The sequence below is a fragment of the Haemaphysalis longicornis genome, unplaced genomic scaffold, assembly GCF_048455015.1.
Source record: "Haemaphysalis longicornis isolate Haplotype H1 unplaced genomic scaffold, Haemaphysalis longicornis Haplotype H1 scaffold_3, whole genome shotgun sequence".
Taxonomy (NCBI): Eukaryota; Metazoa; Arthropoda; class Arachnida; order Ixodida; family Ixodidae; genus Haemaphysalis; species Haemaphysalis longicornis.
Window position 1 is genome coordinate 27,007,828 of NW_027526335.1, and position 22,726 is coordinate 27,030,553.

The window sequence follows — 22,726 nt, forward strand, 5'->3', positions numbered from 1 at the left end:
CCTTGATGTTGCCTCGTCTGGGTCCGCGGCTCCATGGGTGAAGAGTGCGAAGGATCGTGCCGCACGGACAATACACTTGATACGTCGAATGGCGACGAAGGCTGGCGGGTCGCGCACCAGCGTTGCTCGCCTCCTTGTGCGGTCAGTGTTGCAACCCAGAATCGTGTACCAGGCTCAATTCCACCATCTCACGATGAGAGACTGGGATCGCCTCGAAGCCATCAACCGGGATGCCATGCGGGCCATTACTGGACTACCCCGAATGACCCCGATACCAACTCTGCAGGGGGAGGCCCAACTCAATACGATTGATGAGCTGGTGCACCAACGCCGCTCTGCCCGGGTCTGTAAAATCTCGATGAACGGTGCCGCCGCTGCGCTAGCCCGGTACATGGGGTACGTTGTACCAAGTACCACTGTGAAAGGTTCAGACATTCCTCCGTGGAAGCGAGTACAGTTAACAGACAACAAACCAATCGGTCGCCTCCGTCACCCGGTACCTCGCCAGGCCACGGCCCAAGTCTCTCACCTACATAGCCCAGACGCGGAGACGGCAATTGCATATGTAGACGCCAGCGTCAAAAACGACATGGTGCACACTGCACTCATCTGCCCCCAGCTACCAGAGGTGGACCAATGTTGCTCTTATGAGGCTAACCCGATGCCACCAGCGTATCTTGCTGAACTAGCAGCAATACACGATGGGATGGCCGCAATACTGCCTATTGTCCAGGCAGGGCCATACTGTCGACTAATAATACGCACAGACTCTACGCAAGCCATCCACGACATCCGCCGCGTAACACAAGCTACAGCGTTCGCAGATGCCATTCACCACTTAGCACGAAGCACTTCACTGCAGATCCGCATAGAATGGGTACCCCCGTTCAGCTGTACCCGGCAGTAGGGAGGCAGACACGGCTAGTCGCCCGCATACCTTGATGCGACCACTACCACTTTTTCCCGAAGATCCAAGTGGAAACCTGGCACAACAGAAGGAAATTCTCCGGCGCACCACGCGAGCCCTCATACCTCCGTGTGGTTCAAACCTCCCTGGTGACTTAACTCGCCGAGAGGAGGTTGCGCTGCGGAGAATATGCGTTGGGATGGCCCTTACGCCGTCTGTGACTGCCTCTTGGCCATCGCAGTACCGCGGCCCATACGACTCTACCTGCCCATTCTGCGACTCCGCCGTACAGAATGTGAATGTGCAGCATCTGCTGTGGACCTGCCCCGGACTGCATCAGATGCGATTACGGCACCTTCGTGCAACCGGCCTCCACCCTGGCCGCCCTCCAGACCTGCAGCGCTGGGTTCATGGACCATTTCATAGGCACCTTCTAGACTTTATACGAGAAGCAAACTTGTTCGTGTACCTGTGAATCGTGCACCGTTATGCCGCAGGGCAAACTTTCGAATAAAAAAAAAAAAAAAGAGTGGAGGGATGGGGTTGCACGCGCAGCTAAGGCTTCATTTGCTTGCTGATGAATTGCCTGTTGTGCTGGCGGGTGGTTTAATTGTGGGTGTCAAACAACCCAATGCGACCGGCCGGGTGTCCTCAGGGGTCATGATGGTTGGGATGGTGTGCTACACAGACAGCAAGATGCCTACGAGGCGGGAGCGAAACACACAGCTCCATGAATCTCCGCTAGGATAAGGCTCGGGTCTTTCCAAGTTTCATTAGGCTAATTGGTGTCACGCGTCTCACGCGGCCGAGAAATGAGGCTCAAGTTGATTCATTCAATGGCAACACAATATATTTACAGCACAAAAACACTCAACCGAACGCGATCATAACAAACTCACAAGCATGTCATATAATACACAAAAAACAAGCAGAACCTCATGCTATCCCAAAAACCTAGTCAGATAGTCACTATAACCCATTAACTGTCTATTCCAAATCCAAACATCCTACCGCCGGTACCACGGTGCGATGCCGATGACGTGGCCCAGTGGGTCGGTTGGCTTCCGCGTCGCCGAACGTCGCCGAACGTCGCGATGGCCCGTTCTGGTGCGTCGTGGTCCGGCGGACCGCGGTGTGATGACTCGGCTTCGCTGAGCAGCGCGGCTCAGCAGGGGGCCAGCAGAGCGAAGCTGCTGGTAATCGGTGGTCTTGAGCTGCCCGCTGCCAGACGGTGCGGGGCCGCTGGTGCGTCGTGGGGCACTGCTCGACGGGTCGCCGGCGGTGCGATGCCGCCGGTCAGCAGGAGGCCAGCAGAGCGCAGCTGCTGGTAATCGGTGGTTCCGGGCAGCCCGCTGCCAAACGGTGCGATGCCGCTGGTGCGTTGTGCAGGCACGGCCCGAACTTCCCACCGTTCCTCCAAAGAACCCGCTCCACTCTGTCCACTCCAACCTTGTTCTCTTCCTCTTCACCTCGCATTAATCGTGTGCAGTTCCCATTCGCTGAACAAGCTACCTCCTCCTCCTCTTCGATTACCCTGTGTTTCTTCTCCATTGGCCACTCCAAAATTCTTCTCACCATCCCGTATGCTGATTCTTCTTTCTCTTCCTCTTTTATGACAACATCTTCTTCTGGGGCCAATCCCCCTTCGGGTATGTGCTCTTACCACCACATGACATTACCCCCCGAAATTGAAGAGTTTTTTTTTTCATAAAAAAAAACTGCTAAACACCAGACCTGTTCGTAAGAACGAAGTCCGCAGTCCACACGTCACAACAATATAAGTCCTATTGAGCTACTACATCAGTCCTACTAAACTACTAATATTCATCACACACCGAGTTCACTCTTTACCAAAACTAACTTCAAATTCTACACTCAATCACAACACGTAACAATAACAGACAACACTTCCTCATCCTCTTACATTAACCTACTGACGTAATCTGCTCTAACATCACCAAAATCAAACACCAATAAATCTCAAGCAATCTACACTTGTCAACTACCTCATTTCCGTGCACACTTTGTACCCCTACAACAGCTCGTCGTCTGCACCATACAACAATATTTGTGATTTACATTATACACAGCCTATTTGTCATATTCCCTTATGAGTCCTACTTCTTTCCAAGTCAACTCCATGATTTCAGCCGGATTTTTTGAGCTTTCACTTCATCTTCACCTTCTTGCGCTTCATCCATTCAGCACCTTTCACTACACTGTCATCTCGGTTTGCACCACCAATGTGCGCTCGTATCACTGAACTATAACCCGTGCCCTTTCTCCAATCCTTCCCTACTGCAAGCTTTCTCTGGATTGTGCCCGACTCGCACGCTTTCTTCGTTTTTGTCGTTGCGCGTCTGCGCTTTCGCTCTCCTCGGACGTTGGTACTTTGGCTACTCCCTTTGGCTCGCTCTGAACGGAGCCAGCCGTTAGTCATACCGGCCCTTACTGGTTGTCTGCGCGTCATTTTGGTAGCATGGGCTAACTCTAAGAACTTCCCAGCTACCCTATCACTTTTAGCACAGCTCCGCTCATGCACTTGAACCTTTCTAAGACCCAAACTCTTTTTCCTTCTCTGCTTCGCACGCTTACGGAAAGACGGACATTTTTTCTCGCGTTCTTGAGTGTAAGCAACCTTACGTTGCGCTGGCCATTGCCTTTCGCTTGGGACCAACCCCGGTCCTGTGCCTAGCCTAAATTTCTCGAGCCGGGACTCCTTGTCAACAACAACCTGCTCGGTCTGAGGGAGCTGTCCTAGTTGCTCTGAAATCCCTCCACCTGGATGTGCACTGTTGACCCCGTTTACCATTTTAGACGCTGAGCTGTACGCTGAGCCGTCCAAAGAATTTGCACTGGCCTTTTTTGGGAGTAGTGTACCCTCAATAGTCATAGGCATTTCTACCCGACCAGCAATACAGCTTTCTGTCCGGTTGTTATTACTGCCAGTGCACGGAGCGGCAGGTACCTCCGTCTCAATTATTAATCTTTCAGAGACCGTAACACCAACTGACTCAACAGACATACTAGGCGACAACGCGCTGTCATCGCATGGTGAGTTCTCAGTGCACTCATTTGCAAGCGCCTCGTCTGCGATTTTGCCACCCCCAGGCATTTCACCGCCTTGCGTTTCCAACGCGCCTTTCTCCTCATAGCGGTGTGCAAACCGCGTTCTGTTAACTGCACGTGCTTCTTCAGTGTCGGCAATCTGCTTACTTTCTTTCTCACGTGCATCAAGGAGTTCGGCGACCCGCGTTCCATCAGACCGCTCACGTGCGGCACGTTCCCGGTTCTTTATGCGTTCTCTTTCCTCGAGGCGCCGCGTTAACTCTGCCTTTTCTCGGTCCAACTCTTCTAGCTCGGCAGACCTCCTCTCGCGCTCTTTGCTCCACTCTTCATTTAACAATGCAAAAAACTGCTCTTTGTTTAAACCTGATGAACTAGCCAAGGTTAGAATCTTCTCGAGATCCATCTCTCCACCGGGTGAGACGTGTGGTTGGGCCAAGGATGAATCCTGGCAGGCTCGCCAAATGTTTGTCACGCGTCTCACGCGGCCGAGAAATGAGGCTCAAGTTGATTCATTCAATGGCAACACAATATATTTACAGCACAAAAACACTCAACCGAACGCGATCATAACAAACTCACAAGCATGTCATATAATACACAAAAAACAAGCAGAACCTCATGCTATCCCAAAAACCTAGTCAGATAGTCACTATAACCCATTAACTGTCTATTCCAAATCCAAACATCCTACCGCCGGTACCACGGTGCGATGCCGATGACGTGGCCCAGTGGGTCGGTTGGCTTCCGCGTCGCCGAACGTCGCCGAACGTCGCGATGGCCCGTTCTGGTGCGTCGTGGTCCGGCGGACCGCGGTGTGATGACTCGGCTTCGCTGAGCAGCGCGGCTCAGCAGGGGGCCAGCAGAGCGAAGCTGCTGGTAATCGGTGGTCTTGAGCTGCCCGCTGCCAGACGGTGCGGGGCCGCTGGTGCGTCGTGGGGCACTGCTCGACGGGTCGCCGGCGGTGCGATGCCGCCGGTCAGCAGGAGGCCAGCAGAGCGCAGCTGCTGGTAATCGGTGGTTCCGGGCAGCCCGCTGCCAAACGGTGCGATGCCGCTGGTGCGTTGTGCAGGCACGGCCCGAACTTCCCACCGTTCCTCCAAAGAACCCGCTCCACTCTGTCCACTCCAACCTTGTTCTCTTCCTCTTCACCTCGCATTAATCGTGTGCAGTTCCCATTCGCTGAACAAGCTACCTCCTCCTCCTCTTCGATTACCCTGTGTTTCTTCTCCATTGGCCACTCCAAAATTCTTCTCACCATCCCGTATGCTGATTCTTCTTTCTCTTCCTCTTTTATGACAACATCTTCTTCTGGGGCCAATCCCCCTTCGGGTATGTGCTCTTACCACCACATGACAATTGGCTAGAGTGTATGCTCAATAGGAAATGAGAAACAAACGTGTTTGGTTTCGTGCAGTGGCCCATCAGCGAACTGGTATCCCCCGTACCCGACCAGTTGCCCGTGAGAAAGCCCTTCAGCGCGTCCTTGCGACAAAATTGCCAGATGAAGTGGACATTTACACGGACGCCAGCCTTTCGCCTTCCCATATGGCTCTGGCCTGGCGCTGCCCAGCTCGGCCGGACTTGGATGGCTCTGTCATTCGGCCAGGACACCACTCGTCTCCCTTGGAAGCAGAACTTCAGAGTATCCTCTGCGCATTGGATCACCTGACCTACAGTATTGCAACGCCGCCCCCTCCACGTTTTCGGATCCTCACGGACTCCCATCAGGCGCTTCAAGAACTCCGCAAGCCCTTCAGTGATGACCCAACTGTTCACGAAATCCAACACGTGATCACCATTTTGGCTCGCAATGGGACCACTGCCCGATTGGCATGGGTGCCGGGTCACATGGACTCGTATGGGGGCAACCAGGCTGCACACGAATTTTCTCTCAGCCCTCGGGGTGTTCGGCCTAGAGAGTGGTCTCTCGAGATTAGTGTAAACCGGGGCTTACCCCGGTCGTAAAAGTTGACTTGACTGCACACAGATGATCCCAATAACCCTAGCCTGGCTCTGCTGACGGCAGCGATCTCTTCTAAGGTGTTCAAGGACCCACCATTTGTGCTACTCGGCTACTCCTCCCTGCCTCTTCCCTCTCTTCCCTTATTATGGCCGCATGGTCTTCCCTTTGAAATAAAGGATTACAACAACAACAACAACAACAATATCTCAGAATAATACGCTTAAGAACCATTTGCAACGTTTTTGAAGGTACTCCAGGCATGAATTTCTTGATGCGCAGGGTTGAAGAGGTATGCGGATAGGATCCAAGTTGCATAATATAGGGTGCTCAATTTGGAACCGAGGCTTTACTAGTCGCTACTGCTTGCCCAAACCTGGAACTGTTGCTTTGATTTGCGATAAGGGTCAGAAAACGGGAACACGCATGTAATCCAAACAACGCCATTTCCGAGACAAAACACAGACCTGGACATCAAATACAGAACAAAGAATTCTAATTATGAAGCAAGATACATATCAATTCAGGTTATGAAAACCATAACTTCTGAGTGATACGGGAGGCAAACGCAGCATTATGAGCAGGGAACCATAAATAGTACCAGCAAAACTACGAATCGTACCCGCAGTTCTCCAGACACGGCGAGAACTGAAGCGAGAAATCTGAACCGGGCGGAGGAAGAAATGGGGGCCCGGATATTTCCGCCGAGTGGACTCTAAGACATCAAAGGACGCTGTGGGTGAACGGCACAAGGCAAGAAGTGCCGGGGCTTATTAGCTTAACAACAGCCTCCGGGACAAGGGAGCATCGGGGCGCTCCCATCATCGAGCTTCGCGTGCGAGACGAAGGGAGACAAAAATGAAAGTGCCCTCTCCTCCGAGTCGTCATCCACGTCGTCGTCGTCTCCTTGGCCCCCGCTATGAAAATCGTACGAAGGAATGGCTTCCCCTATCGGCGCTAGGGGAAAACTGGAAGAGGCGCCCTCTGGCAAACTCTTAGCTCGTTTCACGAAGTCCTCGATGCAAGACAGAAAAATGTAAGTGGACGAAAGAGGAATCATCGAACGGGCCGATTCAGATAGGAAGAGTAGAGGGCGCGCACCGACAAAAAGACGAACGCTGAGAGCCGCTCGACGACGAATTAAACAATAATCGATGCTGACAGTTAACCAAAGGATACGCAAATGAGTAGCTAAAACAGCGAGGGGAAACGAAAAAGAATGAACAAGGGCGTTAAGGTGCTTCGCAACTCTCCGCGAAGATAACAAAAAACTTGAATTATGATGCTTTAACTCGGCCCGTTTTATGGAGACGCGCAATCTGAAGTAGTGGGTGCAAGCAGCAGAGAATGTTCCCGTATCCTGTTTGTTTCGCGAACGCAAACACGACAAACAGGAGCAAGAGTTAGGCGCGCATTCAGATTTTCTTTGCGGACGGGCAAATTAAAAGGAGGAGCCGGTTGTGATCGGCGACCCGTGGAACGTTGCGCGCTGCGTTTCCTTCAGTGAACCCACTGAAGTCGCCCCTCTCAGTTCATGCGTGACGAATTCATGCGAGAATTAACTTGCCTTGCTGTTGCTTGTGGAAACAGGCTGAAAAGAGAAAAAACAACCCGGCCGTACGTACGGTAAACAGAACGACTACTCTAGCATTGCCGTCGGGAAAGGCTAAAGAAGATTTTTCAACTTGAAGAGCGAGTCATAGGGAAGCTAGGGCGCCCTGCAAGTCATCCACCCCGTTTCTGTTTTTCAAGGGATGCCCTTTGGAGATCGGTCAGCCAAACGTGCATATGAAGCGGCGACAGAAGCGCTTCTTGATGTTGTTCCTCACGTATAAACGTGCCTGAATAAGGGAGAGTCCGGAAGCTGCGACGGGGGCGTCCGTTTCGCGTCAACTACGAACTCACGAACACTGACAGACACATACGCACTCACATATGCAATTCGAGTTCGGATTTTAGGCGCTTAACGCGCAGAGGCTACACTTGGGCAATGAGATGCGCCGTAGCGAAAGGCTCCGGATTAATTTTGGCCACCTGGAAATCTTTACATTCGCCGAAATTCCGACTCACTAGCGTTCTCGCTTTCCTCCTCCAACTTTTCATGAAAAGCAGCCACCACGGCCGGGATCAAACCCACATCTTTTGGCACAGCAGCACAGCGCCATAGCCACTGCTGCACCACAGCTGGTACAGTCCCAGATGCGTGCACGCACATACGCACACAAATGCACGCACAAACGCACATACACAAATGCACATACGTACATACACACATCCACACCTACCCGCGCACACAAACCCACACACATCACATACACGAAACCTGTGATCGCAACCACCCGACCTCATGATGAGTCGTCACCTCTACTCCCACACATCATGCGCATTGCCTTTCTACACGTACCTACCTTGTAGTGCCGTTACCTGCAACGCACCTGTGCACACAAAACAGTTTTAACGTCGCCTACCAAAATCGGTGTCCCCATCCCTAGTGTTCAACCAGGGGCAGGACCTCTCATTGCTCGTGACTGGTTATCTGGTAAAAACAACGGAGAGCGAAGCACGAAGATGTATTAAAAGCAAAGTAGAGTCTGAGTGGTGTTTGTGTATTCGAAAGTTACTGGCATAAAAATTGATTGCGCGGAAACGTCATGACAGCGCTTCAAGGCGCGGTCTCAGAAATCGCAAAATTCGCTTGTTTGCGCACACACGTTGTTCGCGCTCGCGTGAGCTTATGTTTCCGCCTGTTAAGCTGCGGAACCTCGAAGAAATGTATTACGGGAAGTTTAAACTTTTTTATTGCAATTTCTTTTAAATTTTAAGAGTCTCTCATCTGCTACTGGCGCTGCTGTACTTTGTTTAAAGCAGTTTATGTCTTACCAAAACTTGCTTTATAACAGTTTCCTGTGTTTCTGATGCGGAGATGTGGTTCTTGTACGGCTTTGTGAAGGTACGGGTCTAACTAGCTTGCTCAGGTAACAGCTGCTTGTCGAGGTTAACATATCAGAACTTAGTTTTGTTTAAATCGGTTTTCGAAATTGTCATACACGAAGAGCTTCCAATTAAAATGCGGCAATTCGCGCACACAGAGAACATCGGGTTGTCAGGCACGTCGTAGTCAAATGCTCTAGCTTTGCGGTCAGCATAAGACGCCATGTAGGCAAGAGTTCCCTAGTGCAGCAGTTATCGCGAGAAACTCCATAACATGGCACTGTTCATCAGAATAGTGGAGGGAGCGCAAAATCTCACTGCAGACCAGAAGACTCGGGTCACCGGCCATTTGCTGTGCTATCGAACTCCGCGTACCTTTTCCAGTCAATGGCGACGCCTTCGAACATGACAAAGAATGATAGCAGCAGTAGGAGTGAGGGGCTCTCTGAAATGGGTGGACAGCAAAACAATAATGCCTTCAACTTGGCCTTCCCGCTTGAGAGCACAGCACGCGAGGGATTTGAAAACCACGAAGCTGCCCTCTCATCTCAGGGTTCATACGACAAAATTCTGCAGTGTGTTACGGCAACAGGTACCTGCGTCAAAACATTTGACCACGTATCCGCTTGCTTAGCTGCAAATGTCATCAAAAGACGAGTCTTCTGCCGCTACTTTCCCGTAAATCCTTCTGCTTTATACCCTCCACTCTCCCCCCTTCCTCGACGAATGCAATGGCGGTTTGTTCAATTCAAGTGAATTTTCCCGCGTTTGCAGCTCCCGTATAGTCTGTTGGGACTGCGCGCGTCGTTTACTTTGTTGTTTTGCTTGGAACAGTACAAGGCGACATGTTTCAGGATTTGCTTTTATCTCGCCTCTCGCCGACACTCGGTACCGACACGTCATATTTTGTAACACGAAAGTGTTTTATTCCGGGATACACAGATTTTACTGACATCATATCCGACACGGAAATGACGCCAATGCAACGAAGCAAGCGGCCTGTAAAGGATGCACCCCTGCACGAAGGGTCTTCTTGCGGGGAAGCAACCTTTAGTACTAAAGATTACGTTATACTTCGGGTTGTTCGTTTTCGGGCTTTATACTTTAACACTACAGTGTTTTATGCCGGGATACACCAAGATTTCACTGACATCATACCAGCCACGGAAATGACGCCAGTACACCCATGCCAAAGCGACCCGCCAGTAGGGCGTTGCTCGCCAAGCGCACCCACAAGACAGCCGCTGACCCGCAAACCATTCAATGTTAAGCATGCTTCGCCATTAGTCCCGTGCAACACGGGAATTGTGTACTCATCGCCATTATCATGTGATCACGTATATTTTGGCCCGTCAGGCATGTGAATCAACGTTCGACTCATAGAGCACCGGAGGTCACTCAGGAACATCCCTCATGCGCATATCACCCGGCATTGCGCGATCCACACAGATAAGGACCAAGCGCAATGTTGTCCACTTTTTGAAAATACCAGCGTGTTGTGGCGACACAATCCCCATTTGACACGTGATATAATTGAAGCTTTCTATATAAGAAAGCACGATGATAAGTATGTCAGCCACACGCCGGTTGCACTACATGAAAAAGAATTTCTGTTCTTATCAAATGCATTAACTTCGGTGTTTTGTGGGTTGTTTGTTGATTCTCTACAGGGTAATCTTGTTTTATCCAGTTGTAACCCTGTTGTGTTTATCAAACCGCACTTTTGAGGGATTGACCTGGGCACGTGTTTAGTCTAAGTATATATTTGTGTTTATGCATGGTAAAATCAGTTGCGAGTTAGCACCGTCGTGTGTGTCTTCTCTGCTGTCGTCCCGTTTGCAGCGCTACTTAACGATGTATGAACATTAACTAGCCCATCTGTCGATTTTACTGAAATCATGCTCAGCTGCACATTTCGCTGCACATTTCACTTTCATGTTCTACGGATGCTTATAATAGAGGAATCAACATAATTATTTTTAAATTGCTGCCATAAAAATCACCGCCATGTGTATTCTCAATTAAAAGAGCGCTGGCATTCGCAGTTGCATAGTAGCCTCATTGCTCTGGTGTTGCTTCAGCACGCAGGACATCTATTTCGCCATTTGATTTATTTTCTATAAATACACCCTTTACCTCTGGTCAGAATACATGACCTTATCGATTCACTTGCGAGGCAGAGCAGCCCTGAACGTTTTACTTGTTTTTTTTTTAGCGCCGAGGCCGCATCGGAATATCAACCAAACACCTCTTCCTGAAAAGCAAAGAGTCCGAGCTGCCGACACATCCCCGTGCGTGGACGGTAGCGGACTGCAGGCAATACCACTCGCGTAACTGAAGTTGAAACAGGATTGAGAGAGGCTGAATTACAGGAGTTTTCCGATTGTTTGCAGACTGCGCGCCATTTTTCCCTGCAGCCGTGACAAACGAAATAATCTTTGGTGACGCAGAAAAACTTTCCTCTGTTTATAAAACTACCGCCACCCTTAGACAACGATGTGCTGCTGGGCGAATAACGGGATGCGGATTTAATGAGCACGCTTGGGTTCGAAAACAAACAATTGGATAAACAGCAGAGCGGGCGCGCATCGACTGAGGCTAGGCTAATCGAATGCGCCGCAGCTGTCATGGCGGAGTCTGCAATAATCCGCGTCAAAGTAAGCTTTCGCGTGAACTACACAAGAATTTCAGCGAGGACGACTATGTGCACAGTGGTTCCGATTTCTCTTTCATACTGCCACCAAGAAACGAAATTAAATAAAAAAGCAACTAGAAGCAACGCTATGACCTTACAACCAATTTCTTTCCTGCTGAACATTTTTTTTCCGTCTCAGTGCTGTAGTACAGCTGGCTTACAAAGAAAAGTGGTTGTTTTTGGGTTAGACTTCCGCAACAGAATTTGTGCGCTTGTGCGGTGAACGTAGAAACAGCAGTTGTAGTTTCTCGGGGAGTCTATTGCAGTACCAGTGGTTCGCATACACCCAGAACGCAAGATTGAGTCTTGGTCAGACATAACAGGATTCTGTGTCGCAAGGGAAGATAATATGCACGGTAAACAGCGGTACGGGAGCATTGTTGAACGATGCGTTGTGCTGCTGAGCACGAGGACGCGGATTAATTCGGTTCCCGGCCGCGGCGGCCGCTTTTCTGGTGTAGGCGAAAAGCAAAAATGCCAGTGTGTACGAGATTTCAACGCACGTTATAGATCCACGAGTGGTCAAAATTAATCCCGACTCCTATACTACGGCGCGGCCCATCGCCTGCGTTGCGTCGGCGCGTTAAACCCTACAATCAACCAATCAAATGTTGAGCCATGACGTCATAAAAGCAAGTTGGATAGCCGCGCTTTCCAAAATTCGTCCGATTAAAGGAAGACTTCCTCTTTGCCTCCCATTTTCAATTGAGCTCACCTGGTGTTAGCACGTGTTCATTATTGAAAAAAAAAAAAAAACATATGAGGCGTCGGCGCTGGTACAATGATAAAACCGTTCATTTATACCGTCACGATGTGAGTGGAATTACTTAAAAAAAAACGGCGCCCTATGTCAAGGAACATCCTCCTTACAAGTTCACGTGAGCTTCATGCTAGGCGATTTCAAAATTCCTCACTCGATACGCTGCCGGTACTGACCGTTCCACCACTGGTTCCTGAACTCGATGCGATATCCCCTCAACTCTGCCAGGGGGCTATATCACTTACGTAAAGAAGTCTTACGGAATTCACTGTACTTGACGAGACTGACGTAAGCAGCATCCCCGGGCGGTAAGAAGCGAAAAACGTGAACTTGCAGTGGCTCCCATTGCAACGTCGACTGTGAGGGGCACCTCTGACGAAAACTCGACGATGTCGTCATTGCTGAGCCGGAAACTGCTGTGGGATATTTATCCTTGTTTGGTATTGGGAACGAGACTAGATGTCGACGACTAACCACGTGGTCTCTCTTCTATTGACATGATAGCTGGTGCACTTACAGTACAACGCAATCACCCCTTGCTCTGTACGAGTGCGAGAAGCACTATTCATGGCGGGCTGTAAGACATGGCGTCTAAAAAGCGCATGAAAAAAAGCGCCAGTTGTATCCAATTGAGGCACTTCATGGCCTATAGAAACTGCAGAGAGGGCTTAATTCACGTTATAGAAACCAGGCCCAATAATGTTTACATTTGCGATTTGAGCAACACCCCCACATGTTATTCTAACCACAGAACCATTCGCGCCATCGCCGGATGAAACCATTTTACAAAGTGAGTTTCGCAACCGTTATGTGGGTCTCGTGGCTCGTGGAAGTCAATCTCTTAACCAGTTGACGCTACCCGTCATGTAACCAAGAGGGTACCCAAAGAACATCCGTGTATTTCTGCCATTACTAGCTCTAGCAAAGGGTCAAAACTGACCCGAATAGTATGCTCTACATAGTAATGAATAATAGCGAACCACAGCTAAGTGAATTTCAATGTCAAGCTCCGTGTAAATGGAGGAAGGTACAGGCTTTAAGAGGAGGCAGAGGATAGTGACGCGATAACAAGCCGCATATGCATTCACACCCCGATATAACGAAGTCACCCATGCAGGTTCTTCTTTATATCGAAGTTTTAATGCATAAGTGGAACTAAATTATCCGGATCGGGAAGGGAAATAGCCTCGTTACATCATGAAATTCGTTAAATCGGGCATTGTGGTACTGCAGTTATACTGTAACTACGACTGTGCACGAAATCGGATATTCCGCAACCTGAATGTGAATCTGTACGGGCGGGGTTAATCAAACCGTAGTTACGTGCATAAACGGAAACTCAAACATTACACCGTCTTTCTGTGGGGAACCCTGATGAGGATGCGAAGCATCATGGGGGTACCGTGTGGTTCCATTGTGTTGCCGTTATGTTGAGTGATCTGGTGTTTAGTAGCGCCAGAGGTAATTCCGCATCCGGGTCCACACCGGTGGAAAAGGCATGCACGTACTGTAGTGTGACGGTGAGTAGGCGGTGGTTCTCGAGGCACCAAAACTCGTCCATCATGTTCTTGTCGATGTTGTCGTCTCTGTGGTAGAATCGGCTGTCTCCATCAGCGTTGGTGAGGTAAAGGTTGTTGACGTTGGTGCACAGGCTGAGAGCAACGTACATGGCCTCCTCTTCGCAGCTTTGTCATCTTCTCCTTCTTCTAATTCAGCGGTTCCCCTACGGAAAGATGACGATGGTGGTTGAACGCGAAGCTATCTCGTGATGGATTCTTCGGTTGGCCAATCCCTACGGGCATCCTGCCCCAATCAGCATCAGAGGAGCTGCGGACGGGGCGAGAGCAACGTACACGCCCTCCTCTTCGCAGCTTTGTCTTCTTCTCCTTCTTCTTCAGCGGTTCCCCTTCGGAAAGATGACGACGGAGGTTGAACGTGAAGCTATCTAGCGATGGATTCCTTGGTTGGCCAATCCCTAGGGGCATCCTGCCACAATCATCATCAGAGGCGCTGTGGACGGGGCACGGACGCTGGACATCCCCCCGAGCAAGAGATGCTTCGCATCTAAAATGGGGTTCTTAAAATCCACAGATCGCGTATGTGGGGATCCAGTTCCAGTTGCCGTGCGCCCCAAAAGAGCTGTGAGCGAGAACTGCCTGTCCATGTAGAATGATATATTCGTGCGCATGTGTTGTCAGGGTGACAGTAAGCCTGGTGAGCCGATTACGTCTATGTAAGGAACAGTTATAACTAAAATGTTCCTATACAGCCTTTGTGAACCGCAGTGCAAGAAGGCGTAGAAAAGAATCCGTGGAAAACATAGATTGGGAAGGGGGGAGGTGGGGGAGGTGGTAGGTAATGCGTTGTAACCAATTCCCCAATACGGACAAAAGAAGAAACACGAAAACAACTGCTCATCTCCTACGTTTTGTCACACACAATAGGAAACACTAATTGAGCGCACAAATGAGCGAACCCGTACAGGCATCGAGATCGGCGACTTCGTATTTTGTAAACTGCATGGTGTTCTGCGGCATGCGCGTGTCCATAATCTTGGCCGTCTATTCGGTTCTCTCGCGGATCAATTTTCCCTCTATCTCAATGTGATCATTATGTTAAACGTGATTACCAAAATGACACGATAATGAGGCATAAAAGTCTCATTATTAAAGAATTCATTATCAAAGAACAGGTTATATGCTTTCCCTTCTTATTCTTTTATAAAGATAAAAGCTTCCGGAAGAACTACTGATGCAGCAGCGAGTATCCCTATAGCGAAACACTGAGGTAGAGAAGCGTTAGGCAGGCTTTCGCTCATGCAGTAGGCGATTGCGGAACTCCCTAACGTTCTCATGACGGCGCCGTCAGTGATTCCGAGCTCTACGCAGCAAGCTCCTGGTTATTACCCGCGGGACCAGCGTTGGAAGACGCTGCGCGTTTGCCGCCATCTTGGCCCGCGCAGTTCAAGCGGGATGGGACGCGGAGCGCGCGCTCAAAGCGAGCGTTAAGTCTGATGAATCGTGCCGTTAGCGTCGCAATTAAAGAACGGAGAGCGCATCGCGCGAAGCGCGCCAGGCAACAGCAGCGGGGAGCATTAGGGCCAAGTGATTCCTCCGCGATGTGTCTTCGATGCGCCCGGCGTTCTCTTCGTCTGGCCGTTCCCACAGAGAAAGACGCTGCTGAGCCGCACCGGCTAGATATGAAAGCCAAAGAATCTAACGTCCAGAGCCTTGTTCAAACGAACCGATTGCCTTTGTTACAAGTATTTGAGCATGCGAAGCTTGCAGAGTCTTTCTTCTTTCCCACTGACGTCAGCAGATTGGCCTCATCGCGATAACTACACTAAGGCCTTCGTCTTGCCTGCTCTGTTTTGTACTGAGCCCAGCCAAGTATTGGCTTCAGTGAACGTGATTCGCTGATGAGAACGCTGTTTCACTCCGCGTTTCCACGAATTTGCTCGATGTAAATGACGGCGGCCTATCGCTGCGGGCAATACCCCAATCAGCGCTAATTGAAAAACCGCGCTCATATGGAAACACCTGCTGTTCTCCTTTACAGACGGTTTACCGGTGTGCCTAATGCTGTTGGTGTACTGAACTTTGAGAATGCGCATCCATCACTTGAGTGGTAGGCTGATGCCAAATAAATCTGCTTAGATGTGACATGACGCTGCCACCGTACTTGCGTCATAGCACCAAGGGAGAACCCGACGCTTCGGACCATGCTCGGTTCCTTCCTTAGGGGCGACTGAGGCCATGTCGGTCACTCACCAAGCGTCTTGCGTGGAGGTTAGGTAACCCTCACGTTAAGCTTCACTCTGACGGCGTGCCAAACTACTTTAAAACTTCTAGCCACCGGTATCTTTGACGACGCTCAAACTCAAAACGTGACGTCAGGCTTAATGTCATGACGTCTTCACCCGATTCGCCGCTCCCTATGATGCTCATCAACGTTTGCGCGAGTGAGTTACATATCCCACAATACGGAAGGCTTTACAAATGAGACTTCAACGCATTGACGGAAAAGCATCCATTGTGTGCGTATAGCGTCTATGCACTAGAAATGTCGCAGAGAACTGTGCACTGTCCACGAAAGCACGTGAATGGCGTTTCAAAAACTGGTGTGATTATGCAGACCGAGTTGAAGATGCTTTTAGTTAGAGGTACGGTAATAAGAACGTATTTATCGTCAGGTATAGACAAAAAGCAATGGAGGAGGGGTGGAAACAGCCTATACATCGTAGGCCGTTGCCACCTTTTCCGCCCAGTACAAGACTTTGTCTTGGGTTGTAGGCGTCGAGCTCGGCGTGGGAGCCTCCCAGTCCCCAACATAGTTATCTGGAGGGATTCATAAAACGCCGCCTGGGGCATCCCCAGGTTATTTCGTTCAGGTCAGCTCTTTTAGGTCAGAAAAGACAAGAAGGAGGGTAGAGAGAAGGGTGGATCGGAGGGGCTGGTAGGCTAAGGTCAACCTTGTACGCTTTGCGGATGAGTGCATCAAGCCTGCTGCGCCATTTGTACGAACCCCCTTGTAAGTCGTAGAACACCGTGGCCTGAAAATCGCGTCGATGGACAAATTGGAAAGGTGTCTTTTTTTCATTTCCAGAGCTTATCACCGACACTAGGTGGTGCCGTGATAGTTGCCGTCATAGTCAGCGGTGTGTTCTGTACACAGTAGGGAGATGCTTCATCACAAAACATTTGTTTACCGCCTTGAGGTTAAGAACGTTTTAACATTTCAAAACTTTCCATTATCGCAACCTTCGCCTTACCCTGCCGCCTTAACCGCACCCTCAACTAGGCAGGAAGAAAGCATTCACCGGGCGTCTTTGGGCAAGAAAAAAAAAAACATTATAACGCACTTATCCTACACTCTATCTTCCCCACGCAATATCCTCTCACCTGCCACTTCCGCCCATCTCCCAATACTACCTACCTCAGGGTGGGGGATTGCCAACACACGCCATCTCTCAGCCCCAATCCCAAACCTTTCTCTCGAGCAGTGGGAGGGCCTGCTGGCCAGTTGCTACCACGCTGACCGAACGCTCTGGTCACTCGTGCCAGGGCTGCAGCCAATAACCAAGGTACGCTAGAGATGTAAGTTTTCATGAAACTTCAGGAGCGTGAAAAAATAAAATAAACGTTTTTTCATGTTTTTCTCAAAAATATATGTAAAAAATGGTTCCGCACAGATTTTTAAAGAATTCGACGAGCTTCTAGGCGGAAGCCTTGGGTTTCTTATCAAACTCGAAAAGCGACTGCAGTGGCTGGCGGCTGCACGATTGGAGCCAAATTACGGCCGCTGTAAAAAGAAAATAAGCAAATAAAATATGCATAGAATTCGGCATCGAACGGGGTTTGAACCCGGGTCACCAAGAGCCGCAGCCGAGTGTGGTAACTACAGCACTAAGCCTGTATCGTGCCGGGATGGAACAAGAATTATCCGGACCCGCGCCGCATGACAGGTGAACGTGACGCCCGATATTTTTTTTTTTTTAGTTAACACTGAAACGAAAATAAGCGTTACATTCTGCGTCGCAAAAGTCCCAGAAGAGCTGCCACTCTCAAAATCTTCGCACAATTTCACGTCAACTCATTGCTTTCAGAAAACGTTTCCCTCGCTGAGGATTGGTCCCATTACAACGAATTTCCCCGGAGAAGCTCTGCTTGTTTTTCAAATGTTAACCTGGTTAAAAAAAAGAAAAAAAAAACTGCTTTTTTATGATGCTTTTTTGTGATGTTTTTTTTTTCCCCACAAGCTTACACCTCTAGGTATACTCGGACTGAGGCCGACCCACCCCACCGAGTGGCGACTTAACCACCACTGCTTGCTGGAACAAACGTTCATTCTCTCTATCTCTTTTTTTTAAGTGCAGAGCACTTTAGGCGCTCGCCTTGTCGTCGTAGCTCGCTCGCTGGACCCAAGTAGAGCAACAGGGCGTCCCGTGGTAACGCTGTCGTTCGCGGCGTACCCCAGAGGCTGCGAAAGCCAAGCGGTTTATATAGTCATTGAGAACTCTTATATAGTCATAAGAGTACGAAACTCGTGAACCGCTGGCGCTTGTCCTACATCTCCCCGTTGTTTAGCGCAAAGATAACTATAGGTACATTTGAGGCAAAATATATGTAACTAACCGGCAGCACCCGCGTTCATTTAGTTATGAACGCTCGTAGGGTTGAATTTTACGATAGTAAGCGAAAAAGCGGCCGCGCAAGGAAAAAAAATGGCGCGTTCGAAATGACGAAGAAAGGCTCCACGTGCAAGAAGAAAATGGCGCGTTCGAAATGCTGAAGAAAGCCTGCAGCCATCAACGTTTTTAGATTAGTTAATCTAAAAACGTTGGCAGCCATGCAAGAAAAAAATGGCGCGTTCGAAATGACGCAGAAAGGCTCCAGCCCCGCAAGAAAAAAATTGGCCGCGTATCTGCTCCTTTCGTTGCAAATGACGTCAAAAGACGATAGTCTTTATCGGCTTTTGCGAAGTAAATGCCTCCCTTCGCTTTACCGCTCACCTCTCATGTTGTTCCTCTTGCGTCGCGCTCCTCCCAAGGTAAAGACGCCAAATGTTTGCTTAAATCATTTTAAATTTCCCGCGTTCCACTGCTCCAAACCGGGTGTCTCGATGCGAACGCTGCCGTCGGCGAAGACGCGCGTTAATCGAGACACCCTACTTCAACGTTTATAGTACCGCGTTTCCCTACTCCACGTGCGTTGCAAGCAGATCGTGGAAACTATCTAGTGGAACCTTGCGTAACTGTTGCCGGTTGATTTCTTAAAATGGCGCCAGAAGCTATACGCCTCGAGATTCGCGATCGCTGCGCCGCCTGCCGCCGCTTCTCCGCGGCGTTAGCGGGATTGGCGCTGCGTGGCTGATAGGTGGTCATGCAGTGTTTTGGTTCTCTTTCGCTTCTCTTTGCCTTTCCGCGCACTAAACAACTTGTTATGGTGACGTCTGTAAGCTAACTGCATGTTTAGGGCACTTAAAAAAAAACAGCTGCGTCTTGGTAGAGCCACAGAACAGTGTGGTAGAGCGCTCTAACGCCAACAAGAGCTACCCGGGGAGGCGGTTCTGCGAGCTTCTTGGCCGCTTTTGCGGTTGTCGGCGACGGCAGCAGCATATCACAGCTGTCACCTTCGAACACGTCAGCACAAGTGAATTCTACTTATTGTCGCCTCGTTTAGACCTGATGCTGGCACTGTAAGAGGTCGGTTCGTTTTGCAGCGCAGATAACAAATGCGGCTTTGCTTCGAATATGTACGTCGTAGAAAAATATGTTTCGGGGATGTGATAACCCAATAGCTGACAAAAACTTGTGCCTTTTATGGGATTATAAGCCACGCGAAAGGCTGTGCATTGCCAGATATGTGCCCACTCATGCCTTATTGTAAGAACCAAGGTATATGTTAATGAAACCACGGGGAAATGAATGGTCTGCAAGTCAGGAATAAATAGAATAGTCGTACGGGAATGAAAAAAAAAAAACCGAGTGCAGCTTCTGAAATGCTAAAGACATTTGTTTGAGCAAGGTAGTATTCACCAGACCAACTAGATGCGAAATGCACTGATATTTCGCTAGACATGGGGGGGAAGGGGGGGGGGGGGGTGTGAGGAGGAGGACGCTCAACTATCCTTGTTTACAAATGCGGAGCGAAATCAACGACTGAACGTTTTAGTAATCACACACACAAGCTGCGTGTTCACTTTTCGTTTGTTTTTCGCCTTCAACGAACGGCTGATCAATCGGCGGACGCATTTTTTGAAGAATACAGGGTAGGCAGTTCACAAGCGATACGAGGTGTCGTTGGAAGAGTTGATTGAGTGTTGCAGGGTTTAACGCGCCGACGCAACGGAGACGATGAGGCACGCCGTAGTGGAGGGCTCCGGATTAATTTTGACCACCTGGAGATCCTTAACGTGCGCCGAAATCTCGTACACACGGGCTCGTTGGAAGAGTGTCGTATCTGATAAGGGCCTCTGATTTCGGTTTATGTTAGATTCTGCCGTCTCCCTGTGTCATATGACGATGTTTCGTAGAAGAGTGTGGTGCACGGACGCGGATTACTCTATAAGCCCATCTTCGCGCTTCTCGTGGAGGACGGTAACATATGAATCTTTGCGAGCGCTCATCACGGGACAAGACGACCCAGCATTAAATTTGTCGTCGTGTGCTGACCCCGGGGTGTAATTTTGCATTATCCATCGTACTTCTTTGGTACAATGTTTGTGAAATTTATGCCCCATTGGCTTGTTCATGGTACTGATCAATATCTGATATGTGATATTGGCAGGCGTAACTTACGTGCTGTCAGGTATGAGTGCTCCGCTGGATTTTGTAAGTGCACAAAGTCGATTTACATCATAGTGTGTATGGCCGCATACGGATACACTCCCACTAAATTTCAGGGCAGCGGAATTGCAATTAGCTGCATGCAAATGCTTGCTTCGGGACGGCGGCCTGTGACACACGCCCGGAGCTCATATAGATCTCACTAAGATCGCGTCATAAACGTTTATACTCTCGTGATCACACCACGCTTGCAAACAGAGTGCCTGCTCCACGTTATTCGGTATTTCGAACGCGGACAAACGGTAAATCGCTGTCTTGAACGAGCTCCAAAAGCAACGTTGACAGGGCGGAGCGGGCCGGGGACTCCCGCGCCTGCTTTCGAAACGGGCCGCTAGGGGGATTTCAGTGGCGCCCCTACAGGCCGCGCTCGAGGCGTATAGTGGCGCGGGCGACAGCAGGCGACGGCGGAGTGAATTCTTTTTCTGCAGTTGATGAAGTATTTAATTTCGCAAAAGTCAAGCATGCTTGAATTTTTATAAAGGAACACTGCAAATATCAATTCTGTATTGATTTGTTGTCTCATATTTGCGTAATGTCTTGTTCTTCTTCAACAATGTTGACAAGTATGAACATTACACTGGACCAAGACGGGTAGATTTAGTTGTGACTATATAAGACTATTGCGCAGGCATTGTTTTGCTTTGGCCGGGTGGCTGAATCGAGTCACAGACAGACAGACGGACAGACAGACATACAGACAGACCAAAATTTCTGGGTTTAAGTAGCCCAAGAAAGACTATCGTCTTTAAAAATTACGCTTCGAAATGACACAAAACAGCTCCATCATACGAAATTAAAACAAGCACAAAAACAACAGAACTCCTGCTAACGCAGTTTCAGGCAGGGGTCGCGCGAGCACTGCGAAGGCGGGAAATTTGAAATGCATGGGGTGTAGCAGTGAGCGAATAATGGCGGTACAGCCCATTACGGCGATTCACTGCTCTGCACTTCTGACAGCGTTCATATTGAGTGGAATGGCTTTAATTTTTTTTCCAGGGACCCTTATCACTTTACTCTCCTGCTCTCCTCAGTAACATTAAAACGCTTGAAAAAAGCACTCGTCAGACAGAACATTAGCTGCAAACTGAGCACTAAATAAGCGTGACGCTCAACACTACCCACGCGGGGCATTCCAAAAAAATAAAAGTAAAAGATGGCATAGAAAACGGCGAGGAAGAAAAGGGCTACGTGCCAAACTGGGACGAATACGCTACACCGGGGACGAGTCGGCGGCGGCGGCGTCACAAGGCCGTCAAGCGTACGAGTCGATCGAGCATGAATCCTATCGGCGGTCGCGCACAATACGAGCTGTGAGCGGCAAAGAGCACGTCGCCCGCAAACGGTGATCCCTCGCCTCCGTTGTTCTTGGGCCGCGCCGAAACAAAAGCGTTCGGGCGTCGACAGCGCGAGGAGGCGCGCAAGGTGTGACGCGTAGTATTGTGGGAAGACGACGAGTTCCGCGTGCTGCAGTGGCATCGCGCACTGCGGACGCAGCTCTGAGCAGAGCACTCGCCGCGCGTCACAGATGATCGGTTTGTGCAGCGGCGAACGGAAGCACTGCTTCCGTCTCTGTCGCTGACACGCCGCTTCCGCTTCTGGCGCTGACACGCTTCTGGGATCACATGTACATACGCCGGAACGCGGAACGTTTCCGTGGGCGGGAAAGAATGCGCGCTCCCACCCGTCTTGACGGCCATGATTGCCCTCCCCCCTCCCCCTTTATCCCTTACCCTTTTTCCACTGCCGCACATGACTAAAGCACCAGCAAGTATACATACGGAAGCAGGAGTTTATGTTCGGTGATCAAGCCTACTTCAAATGAAGGGACGTCGCCTAGTCAGCGAACACCTAGTCATCGGCAGCGTTGGCTTCTTGCCCTTAAACTCGAGTCTGCCAAACTCTCTACCCAACTCTCTAGAATCTGCTCATATTGTACGGGTCTACTAGTTTCGAAACGTAACTTTACCTTTTCCCCTAACGCTCCTTAGAGTCTACAAACATAACTGGCTACCACTAGTTTTTATTGTGTATGTCATTGTGCAGTTTCTGTCCCTGCT